This window comes from Saccopteryx bilineata, chromosome 1 (genome assembly GCF_036850765.1).
Source record: "Saccopteryx bilineata isolate mSacBil1 chromosome 1, mSacBil1_pri_phased_curated, whole genome shotgun sequence".
Lineage (NCBI taxonomy): Eukaryota > Metazoa > Chordata > Mammalia > Chiroptera > Emballonuridae > Saccopteryx > Saccopteryx bilineata.
In genome coordinates this window covers 326,802,780-326,815,193 of record NC_089490.1, presented here as the reverse complement: position 1 = coordinate 326,815,193, position 12,414 = coordinate 326,802,780, and positions in this window count along the sequence as shown.

Genomic DNA, 12,414 nt, shown 5'->3' with positions numbered 1-12,414 from the left:
CTGCTTCCTCCTCTTTGGGGTATAGACCCAAAAGTGAAGTTGCTGGATCACTAGGTAATTCTAATTTTTTAAAATTCTCATCCTCCGAGCTCCTCCCTTTGGTAACATCACCTTGTTCTCTGTAGCTGTAGACCTGTTTCTGTTTCGTTTTGTTTATTCATTTATTTTGTTTATTTAGATTCCACACATAAGTTAGATCATATGGCATTTGACTTTCTGTCTGACTTGTATCACTCAGCATAATGCCCTCCAGGTCCATGCATGTGTCACAAATGACAAGGTTTCATCCTTTTTACTGCTGAATAATATTCCATTGTATATAAAATATGCACCATATCTTCTCCATCCATTCATCTGCTGATGGACACTTAGGCTACTTCAATATCTTGGCTATTACTAGTTATGCTGCAATAAACACAGAGCTGCACTTACCTTTCCTTATAGTTTAAGGAAAGCAATTCATCTTATATATTAACCATAGAGTTAGTAAAAATTCTATAATAGAGTAGGTAGTTATAGTAGAAAAAATAAACTAGCCAGCTACCACTTATAAATGCTCATTTCACTCTCAACACAGTCGTGCAAGAACAGTATTTTCACCTGTATTTTGCATAAAGAAACTGAGATTCAAAAAAGTATGGTGACTTGCCTGTGAACAAAGACTAGTAGGAAACCAGCCCAGTACCAACCCCTATGTAAAATCCTTAATAAGCACTCATTAAGTATTTAACGAATGAACAGGATGAGGATTTGAGCTCAAACCCACTTCCAAAGCCCAGCATTCCTGTGTGACCCCACTGTACCTCCCAGTCACCCTACAATTAAGAACAGCAGCTGTCACTTCCTGCAGGCTCACTACTTATCAGGCTTCCGTGCAAAGCACTCTACAAACACGGAAACCTGACCGCAGCCTTTATCCTATTTCGCAGACAAGGGGACTGAGGCTTACAGAATGCCTCAGGTGGCAAGTCAGCAGTGCAGCTGGGATTCCAATCTAGCTCAGAAACTGCTGCTCCCACCCCAGACAGTGTCTCCTGGTGGCCGGGCAGGCCCATGGAAACACATCCCCTGGAAATGGAGTGCAGAATCAAGAGTCCATGCTGGTTCCAGCCCATCAGCTCTGGAAGCAGAGGACACAGGGTTGTGTGAGAGGAAGCAGGGACCTCCTGAGCTGGTCTCCCCTTGCAGCAGATTAAGCCTGGCCCTCACATCCACAGCTTCCCAGGCTCCTGGGAGGTATCTCTGCATGCCCACTCCAGGCTGTGCATTTGCCCTGGCTTGAAGATGCCCCCACATCCAGCTTGAGTCCACAGGGGGGCCAGGCTGCCGCCAGAGGCACCAGGATGTCACAGGCTGTTGACGAAATGCCCACTGAGCAGAGTGCGACCTGACCTGGTGACACTGTTAAGCGGCTGTGGACTGTGTCAACTGCATCCACACAATCAGTCTGAGTACAGATACGGAGCTCGGGTGGCAGCTCCGCTGGAAGACCACCCCAGGGATGAAGGCCAAAGGCTGCCCTCAGACTCTCACTGCCACCCACTTCTCCGGAAGTGCCCCAGCTCTCCTGTCTTCAGAAAAGGCAGTTTAAGGTGCTCCAAGAAAATGGCTGCATTTCTCTACCTCAAAATCAGCAACTCAAACAAATAACACACACAACTGTGTGGGAGGACATTTACCCTCTCTTCTTGTAGCTGTGTCATTATTTTCACCTGAGCATCAGAAGGGCTGAACTGCTCCACACCCCGTGCCATGAGCCCAGGAAGCTGCCCTGGGTCCAGGCACATAAATCGTGTGGTAGAGAGCGAGCAGCAGCTCTATGGTGCATCAGTGTGCTGGCTTCATTTTATGTCCCTGGTATAGAGCCGTAATGGGCCTGGGATCGCTTCGCTCCAGCCTGCCGCAGAGAGTGGGGGCGGGGGGCCGGCAGGCTGCCAGGAGAATTGTATAGGATGGGACTCCTGACACCCGCTAAGCACCTACTGATAACAGGAGCATCCTCCCGGGAACACAGACATGAACAAACACTGACAGCCACACACATGAGCTCCAGAGCTCCCGCTGCTGCTGACTGGCCACAGAGGTCGGGAGAGCTCTCGACCTGACGGCTAGCTAGCAGGGGGATCAGAGCTCCGGAGAGACAGAAGCCAACAGACAAATAAATACACATGCACTCCCTTCTCTCACCAAGGGCAGAATGAAGAGGAAAACAGGTGATTTGCTGGCAGCAGTATCAGCTATTCCTAACTAAAAGCCCAAGAACATGAAAGAGCCTTTGGGGGGCTGCTGAGTAACACTTAAAAAGCCAGGGCTCTCAATAGATTAGACACCACTCCTTGGGCACACGGGGTTTATCAAGTGCTTTCCTGGGCACCCATTTCGTCTTCACAGCAACTCTGCATGTTACGCGCTACTGTCCTTATTTAACAGGAAAAAGGAGAAGACAGAGCAATTAAGCCCAAGTCCGGGCTTCAGTCCCCTCCTGGCACTACTAGAATCTGTGGGACTAAGCAAGTTACTTAACCTGTCACACCTTTAAATACTCTCTGTAAAAATACCTATCCTTCACATACTGTGTGAGCATCTACTGAATATCAGGGGACATACACTGGGGACACAGCTCTGAGCAAGACAGGCAAAATGCTGCCTTCATGCAGTTTATGGGGAATGGGGGAGACAGACAACTAACAAATGAATAGGACACGTGTCAGATGAAACTATGTACTATAGAGAAAATAAAGGGAGGGGGTTACAGAGGCTGTCAATTTAGAGTAATCAATTAAGGAAGGCTTCATGAGAAAGTGACATTGGACCAGAGACTTGAAGAATTGACAGGTACAGATTCCTGGAAAGAATTTCCAGGAAGGCATGGCATACGCAAAGGCCCTGAGGTAGCCATCTGAGAAGCAGCACTGCAGAGGGCAGACAGAGGGCAGAGGGCAGGGGGCAGAAGGGAGCAGTTAGAGGGTAAATCAAGGTGGGAGGAGGCAGAGGGTAAGATGGTGGCCACCAGGGGTCTCTGCTTGTGTTTAAAAAGAGCACTGCCACACAAGAGAGGGCAAGGGGCAAGGGCTGAGGCAAGAAATCAGTGAAGATGCTAATCAATTATTCAGGTGAGACACGGGACCTTGGTCCAGGGTGGGGGCAGATGTGGTGAAGAGTGGTCAGACACTGAGTGCACTTTGAGGGAGTAGGGTCAACAATTCACCAGCAGACTGGAACTGGAGTGTGAAAAAAGAAAACAGACTAAAGGCTCTGTGTCCTGAGCAAGTGGAAGCAGGAGGTGCCATACAGGAAGGTGGGGAAGGTGCAGGGTTGGGAGAGGGGGAGCTTGGACACACCAAGTTTGAGATGCTGCTGGACATCCATAGCAGAGCAGCCAACACTGAGCAGGCAGCAGGGGAATGCGTCTGGTTCAGGGGGAGAGCTGGGCTGTGGATGGAACGCAGGCATTGTGCACAACACGAGCCTTGAGGCTGGGCAGTGAGCACAGACAGAGCAGGGGCTGAGCCTGGTGCAATCTCATGTTCAGATCTTGGGAAGCAAAGAGGAGTCAGCAAAGAGACTAAAAAGATATGAAAGGAAGAAAACCAGGGAGAGTACACTCACTGTCTTAGAAGGCAAGTGCAGAAAGTATTGTAAGGAAGGAGCCGACCGCGTGTGGGTGATCGGTGGCTTAGAGAACAGTTTTGGTGAAGAGGGAGGAGGGGCAGAGATCTGAACTGGTCTTGGGGTGGAAAGGAGCAGAGACGAGACCACAAGCAGGCAGCTCCTCTCAAGGCAGGACTCGAGGGCCAACAGTCCATGCCAAAATCCCACTTCTGCCATCTACCAGCCTGTGACCTTGGGCAAGTCACTTCATCTTTCTGTGCCTCAGATTTCTCATCTGAAAAATGGGGACAATAATCATACCTAACGAACATGAGAATAATGCCTGGTACATACTAAATACCATGTGAGTGCTAGCTGGCATCACCATCCGTCATTATCATCATTACTGTATGTGTCACTTAACGATGGGAGTATGTTCTGAGATATGTGTCATTAAGTGATCTTGTCATTGTGAGAATACTACAGAGTGCACTTACACACACCCAGACGGTATATACTGTAGCCCATTGCTCCGAGGCTACAAACCTGTGCAGCATGTTACTGCGCTGAACACTGCCGGCAATTGTAATGTACTGCACTACAACATAACAATGGCTATGACATCACTAGGCAATAGAAATTTTTCAGCTCCATTATAATCTTATGGGGCCACTATTGTATATGTAGTCTGCCAAAGACAGAAAACACTGTTAGCTAGCACATGACTGTAATAAAAATAGGATCAGTCACATCAGAGAAATGGCGCCGTGAGGAGCGCTCCCGATACATCTCCCCAAAATTCCAACAAGTTCTTCAACCAGAGACAGAAAAAAACGATCCCAGTGTGTAAGTCCCACACGCTGAACAAAAAGGTATGATTGGGTGAAAAGGTGGCTAAATATATAATCAACCCTGAAGGAAATAAGATAGAGAACGGAACACTCCGCCTTCCTCACTGACCTGAGCAAAGGCTGCTTTCACTTGGAACTGAGAGAGAGTGGGGGCTGGGGGCATGGAAAGAGCTGGGCTGGGGCACAGACATTTAAGCCGAAGAAAGAGCGTGCTCACGGCGACTCAGCCCACGCGAGCTAACTCTGGCGCCAGACCGGCATAGGCAGGAGAGCGGTGGCCTCCATTACCCCCGATATCCTGGTCCGCAAGTGTGGACAGTGTGCGAGTGGTTCCTCCTAGCGCCCCAGGCAAGGGCACTTGCGTTCGGAACAGAGGGGCAGGGTCAGAGACTTCTGCGTGGGCTGCGACCAGAGTCTCAGTGTAATCCCTGCTCCCCAAACAACAGCTGCGCAGGGAGTGCATGAAAGCAAACTTCCCTACACCCGGAACGCCCCGAACGGGCGGGCGGGGCACCTCCACCAGCCATTCAGGCTAAAAAAGAACATTCCCAGGGAAGAAAAAATACAGAAGTACTAGGGGGAGGGGCATGCAGGAAGCTTGCAGACAGTCTCTGGAGCAGATCCATGGATCCAATCGCTGAAATTAACTTAACCCATAGTCTGCTCAATGCCCAACTGGCTTACGGGGTTCTGGCTGACAAGGTCTTCTTTCTCAGGTCAGCAATCTAAGACAAGAGACGTGGTATTTTTAGAGCCTCTTGCTCTGCACGTAGTGGCGGGGGCAACTTCCTGCCAGCCAATACAGGGTGAAAAACACATTCCTATGGAACAGACCTCAGAGAATACTGCAGAAGTTAGACAGGCTAGGCTGTAGGCTTTTTAACAAGGAAGAAGCCTGCAGAAAGCAATCCTATGGAACGCTAAGGCAGATTTAACTAGACATACCTGGGGAACTGAACAGAAATCAACACGCCCCCCCCCTACCTGCTTAAGCTGGTGGCTCTGATTGGCAGAGCTTTCATACTCAGGGCTGTGCGCTTTTAGAGTCCCTCTAAAAAGAGAGACTTGGCAGCTTTTAAGACCTCCTGTTCTTGCAGGCAGCGACTAGGGCAGATTCTTCCCAGCCAAAACAGGTTACAAAGTGCAAAAAGCCTGGGGAGAGTGGTCCCACAGAGTGCTGAGGCATACTGGACATGCCTGGAGGCTCATAGAAAGACACCTTGAGAACAACTGGCTCCCAGCCCTGCCTGATTACGTTGGAAGCTCTGACTGACAGAGCCTTACCCAGAACCCTGTGCTGAGTAGGGATAGAGTGGGGATTTTCCAGCTCTTTGAGCCTCTTAATCTCCAGGCAGTGGCAGCGGCAATCTCATAGCTGGATCATCAGGTTGCTGGTTCAGGAAGGAGAGACTTGGAGAGAGGCTCCGGGAAAATGGACTCTCCCATTGTTGGAGCCTGCAAATGCTAACAAGCCCTGACTATCAACGAGACTGAGGCCTAGTATATGACATCGCTGTAGCAACACATCAACTGCAAATCACTACCTAAGCGTGACACAGGGGTAGAACCTGGGGTACAGTGCCACCGACTAGGAACAGGGAGAAGAAAGAAAAAGGAAAATAATCTCTCAAAATCAAGAATAATCCAGTCTTTATAACTTTTTCCACTTTTTTTTTTGTTTCTTTCATTTTCTTTGTTTTTTTTTTTTTATTCTTCCACCTTGGTCCTTTTATCCTCTGCTCGTCTTATTCTTTTCTCTTCATCTTGAACTACATTACCTATAAGTGTTTCATTTCCCATTCATTTTTTCTTTTTTCTTTCTCTCTATGAGGGTTACACTCCAAAACCCTTAATTCTCTCTTTTTTCTTCTCTTTCTTTTTCTTTATCTTTTTTCTCCCTCCCTCTCAGTTTCTTCTTTTCTCTTTGACTTTTCCTCTCATTCGATCCTCACTCAAGAACAAATTATTTTGGATTCAAATTTTTTCTTTGTGGCATTTTGTGTGCTTTTTACTTCACTTTTTAACTCATTAGCATTCTCCCCAACCCCAGCTCTCCATTCTATGTAGTTTTTGTTCCATATAATACAATAGTATTTTTTTTCTTTTTCTTGTTTCCTTCCTATCTCTTTCACTATATCTCTCATTCGACCATCATTTACAAGCAAATTATTTTATTCTTGATCCAAATTTTTTCTTTTTTTGCATTTTGTGGGTCCCTATCTCATTTTTTGCCCCTTTGTTACTTCTCCCTAACTCAGGCCTCCATTATAGGTAGTTTTTGTTCCATTTGGCACAATATAATTCTCAGTTTTTCATGGTATTTTCTCAAAGAAAAATAATAATTTTTTTAGTTATTTTTTATTGTCTATTTTTTAACTTTTTATTCTATATTAATTCTCATTAGTGTTATTAAAAAATCACCCTCAGATGCCATTAAGGAAAAGGAAATCAAATATCATGCATACAAAAGACAGAGATGTAGCACAGCTAGATGAAAAAAAATCTATAGAAAAAAATTTTAATGGATTAAAAACCTTGGAGTTAATTGACAGAGAATTTAAAATACAAATCCTAAAAATACTCAGAGATATACAAGAAAACACAGAAAGGCAATTTAGGGAGCTCAAAAAACAACTCAAAAAACACAATATATTACCAAGGAAATTGAAACTATGAAAATAAAAAGAGATGAAAGACTCAATTCATGAACTGAAAAACGAGGTAACAAGCTTAGCTAATAGAACAGGCCAGATAGAAGAGAGGATTAGTGACACAGAAGACAGGCAACTTGAGGCACAACAGAGAGAAGGAGAGAGAGAGTCACGAATTAAAACAAATAAGGAGCCCTACAGGAATTGTCTCACTCCATCAAAAAGAGTAACATAAGAATAACAAGTATATCAGAAGGAGAAGAGAGAGAAAATGGAATGGAGAATATATTCAAACAAATAATAAACGAGAACTTCCCAAGCCTGTGGAAAGAACTAAAGCTTCAAATTCAAGAAGCAAACGGAACACCGAGTTATCTTAACCCCAACAAACCTACTCCAAGGCACATCATAATGAAATTGGCACAAACCAACAACAAAGAAAAAAATCTCAAGTCAGCCAGGGAAAAGTAGAATACAATATATAAAGGAAGGCCTATTAGATTATCATCAGATTTCTCAGCAGAAACTCTACAAGCAAGAAGAGAGTGGACCCCAATATTTAAAGTTCTGAAAGAGAGGAACTTCCAGCCAAGAATACTATACCCATCAAAGCTATCCTTCAAATACGAAGGAGAAATAGAAACATTCACAGATACAGAAAAGATGAGGGAATTTATCATAAGAAAACCCCCACTTTGGGAAATACTAAAGGGGGTTTTTCAACCAGATACAAAGAACAAAACCAAACCAAACCACAAGTAAAAGCTCCACCAAGAACACAATAAAACCAAATTTAAACTGTTACAACAAAAACAAAAAAGGGGAGAGGACGAAGATTAACAGTATAGCAAAGGACAATGGAGTGCAGAAGCACTCATAAGATAGTGTACTACAATGAACATGGTAGGTACCCTTTTCATTACTTAATGGTAACCATCCCTGAAAAAAACACTACAGAAGCACATGACTTGAAAAAGGAAGTAACAGAGGAAAGAAGTATGGATTACAACCAAACAAAAACAAATGATAGAAAAACAAAAGAGAAGAATCAAACAAGATACAAAACTAACAGAAAGCAATATATAAAATGGCAATAGGAAACCCTCAAGTGTCAATAATTACACTAAATGTAAATGGATTGAACTCACCAATAAAAAGACACAGAGTAGCAGAATGGATTAAAAAAGAAAATCCAACTGTATGCTGCCTAAAAGAAACACATCTAAGCAACAAGGATAAAAACAAATTCAAAGTGAAAGGCTGTAAAACAATACTCGAAGCAAATAACATACAAAAAAAAGCAGGTGTAGCAATACTCATATCTAACAATGTTGACTATAAGACAGCAAAAGTAATCAGAGACAAAAATGGTCATTTCATAATGATTAAGGGGACACTGAATCAAGAAGACATAAGATTTCCTAGTATATATGCACCAAACCAAGGAGCACCAAAATATATAAGACAGCTACTGACTGACCTAAAAACAAAAACTGACAAAAATACAATCATACTTGGAGACCTCAATACACTGCTGATGGCTCTAGATCATTCATACAAACAGAAAATCAATAAAGAAATATTGGCCTTAAACGAAACACTAGAGCAATTGGATATGACAGACATCTACAGGAAATTTCATCCCAAAATGACAGAGTACACATTTTTCTCTGGTGTACATGGAACATTCTCAAGAATTGACCATATGTTGGGCCACAAAAATAACATCAGCAAATTCAGAAAAACTGAAATTGGACCAAGCATATTTTCTGACCATAAAGCCTTGAAACTAGAATTCAACTGCAAAAAAGAGGTAAAAAAAAAACCCACAAAAATATGGAAACTAAATAACATACTTTTCAAAAATGAGTGGGTCAAAGGAGAAATAAGTGCAGAGATGAAAAGATACATACAGACAAATGAAAATAACAATACTACATATCAGAATCTCTGGGATGCAGCAAAAGCAGTAATAAGAGGGAAGTTCATATCACTTCAGGCCTATATGAACAAACAAGAGAGAGCCCAAGTAAACCACTTAACTTCACACCTTAAGGAACTAGAAAAAGAAGAACAAAGACAAACCAAAACCAGCCGAGGAAAGGAAATAATAAAAATCAGAGCAGAAATAAATGAAATAGAGAACAGAAAAACTATAGAAAAAATTAATAAAACAAGGAGCTGGTTCTTTGAAAAGATCAACAAAATTGACAAATGCTTAGCAAGACTAACCAAAGAAAAAAGAGAAAGGACTCATATAAAGAAAATCCAAAATGAAAGAGGAGAAATCATCACAGACATCATATACAAAGAATTATTGTAGAATACTATGAAAAACTATATGCCACCAAATTCACAATATAGAGGAAATGGATAAATTCCTAGAACAATACAATCTTTCTAGACTGAGTCATGAAGAACCAGAAAGCCTAAACAGACCAATAAGCAGGGAGGAAATAGGAAAAACTATTAAAAACCTCCCCAAGGCCCTGGCCGGTTGGCTCAGTGGTAGAGTGTCGGCCTGGCATGCAGGGGTCCCGGGTTCGATTCCCGGCCAGGGCACATAGGAGAAGCGTCCATCTGCTTCTCCACCCCTCCCCCTCTCCTTCCTCTCTGTCTCTCTCTTCCCCTCCCGCAGCTGAGGCTCCATTGGAGCAAAGATGGCCCGGGCGCTGGGGATGGCTCCTTGGCCTCTGCTCCAGGAGCTAGAATGGCTCTGGTCGCAACAGAGCGACGCCCCGGAGGGGCAGAGCATCGCCCCCTGGTGGGCATGCCGGGTGGATCCTGGTTGGGCACATGCGGGAGTCTGTCTGACTGTCTCTCCCCGTTTCTAGCTTCAGAAAAATACAAAAACAAACAAACAAACAAAAAACTTCCCCTAAAATAAAAGTCCAGGCCCAGACAGCTATACTACTGAATTCTATCAAACATTCAAAAAAGACTTGGTTCCTATTCTACTCGAAGTCTTCCAAAAAATTGAAGAAGAAGCAATACTTCCAAACACATTTTATGAGGCCAACATAACCCTCATACCAAAACCAGGCAAGGATGGCACAAAAAAAGAAAACTACAGACCAATATCTCTAATGAATACAGATGCTAAAATACTAAACAAAATACTAGCAAATCGAATACAACAACATAATTAAAAAATAATACATCATGATCAAGTGGGATTCATCCCAGAATCTCAAGGATGGTTCAACATATGTAAAACGGTTAACATAATACACCATATCAACAAAACAAAGAACAAAAACCACATGATCTTATCAATAGATGCAGAAAAGGCATTCGATAAAAAACAACACAATTTTATGTGAAAACACTCATCAAAATGGGTATAGAAGGAAAATATCTCAACATGATAAAGGCCATTTATGATAAACCATCAGCTAACATCATATTAAATGGCATAAAACTGAGGACTTTCCCTCTTAAATGAGGAACAAGACAGGGTTGTCCCCTCTCTCCACTCTTATTTAATGTAGTGCTAGAAGTTCTAGCCAGAGCAATCAAACAAGATAAAGAAAAGGCATTCATATTGGAAAAGAAGAAGTAAAGGTTTCATTTTTTGCAGATGATATGATCCTATACATCGAAATCCCCAAAGACTCCACAAAAAGACTACTAGAAACAATAAGCCAATATAGTAAGGTCGCAGGATACAATATTAACATACAAAAGTCCATAGCCTTTCTATATGCCAACAACGAAACATTAGAAAACAAACTCAAAAAAATAATCCCTTTCACGGTTGCAACAACAACAAAAAAATACCTAGGAATAAACGTAACAAAGAATGTAAAAGACTTATATAATGAAAACTACAAAGCATTTTAAGGGAAACTGAAAAAGATACAATGAAATGAAAAAATATTCCTTGTTCTTGGATAGGAAGAATAAATATAATCAAAATGGCCATATTACCCAAAGCAATATACAGATTTAATGCAATTCCCATCAAAATTCCAATGACATTTTTTAAAGAAATGGAACAAAAAATCATCAGATTTATATGGAACTATGAAAAACCCCGAATAGCCAAAGCAATCCTAAGGAAAAAGAACAAAGCTGGGGGCATTACAATACCTGACTTCAAACTATAATATATTATAGAGCCACAACAATCAAAACAGCATGGTATTGGCAGAAAAACAGACACTCAGACCAATGGAACAGAATAGAAAGTCCAGAAATAAAACCATATACATATGGTCAAATAATTTTCAATAAAGGGGCCAACAACACACAATGGAGAAAAGAAAGTCTCTTCAATAAATGGTGCTCTTCAATAAATGGGAAAACTGGAAAGCCACATGCAAAAGAATGAACCTCGAATACAATTTGTCCCCTTGTACTAAAATTAAGTCAAAATGGATCAAAGACCTAAATATAAGACCTGAAACAATAAAGTACATAGAATAAGACATAGGTACTAAACTCATGGACCTGGGTTTTAAAGAGCATTTTATGAATTTGACTCCAAAGGCAAGGGAAGTGAAGGCAAAGATAAATGAATGGGACCACATCAGACTAAGAAGTTTTTGCACAGCAAGAGAAACTGACAACAAAATAAACAGACAGCCAACTAAATGGGAGACGCTATTTTCAAACAACAGCTCAGATAAGGGCCTAATATACAAAATATACAAAGAACTCATAAAACTCAACAACAAACAAACAATCCAATAAAAAATGGGAAGAGGACATGAACAGACACTTCTCCCAGGAAGAAATACAAATGGCCAACAGATATATGAAAAGATGCTCATCTTCATTAGCTATTAGAGAAATGCAAATCAAACCTACAATGAGATACCACCTCACACCTGTTAGATTAGCTATTATCAACAAGACAAGTAATAACAAGTGTTGGAGAGGCTGTGGAGTAAAAGGGAACTCTCATCCACTGTTGGTGGGAATGTAAAGTAATACAACCATTACAGAGGAAAGTTATGGTAGTTCCTCAAAAAACTGAAAATAGAACTACCATATGACCCAGCAATCCCTCTATTGGGAATATACCCACATAACTCAAAAACACTGGTAGGTAAAGACACATGCAGCCCTATGTTCACTGCAGCATTGTTCACAGTGGCCAGGACATGGAAACAACCAAAAAGTCCTTCAATAGAAGACTGGATAAAGAAGAGTGGTATGTATATACTATGGAATACTACTCAGCCATAAGAAATGATGACATCGGATCATTTACAACAAAATAGATGGATCTTGATAACATTATACGGAGTGAAATAAGTAAATCAGAAAAAACTAAGAACTGCATGATTCCATACTTAGGTGGGACATAAAGAGGA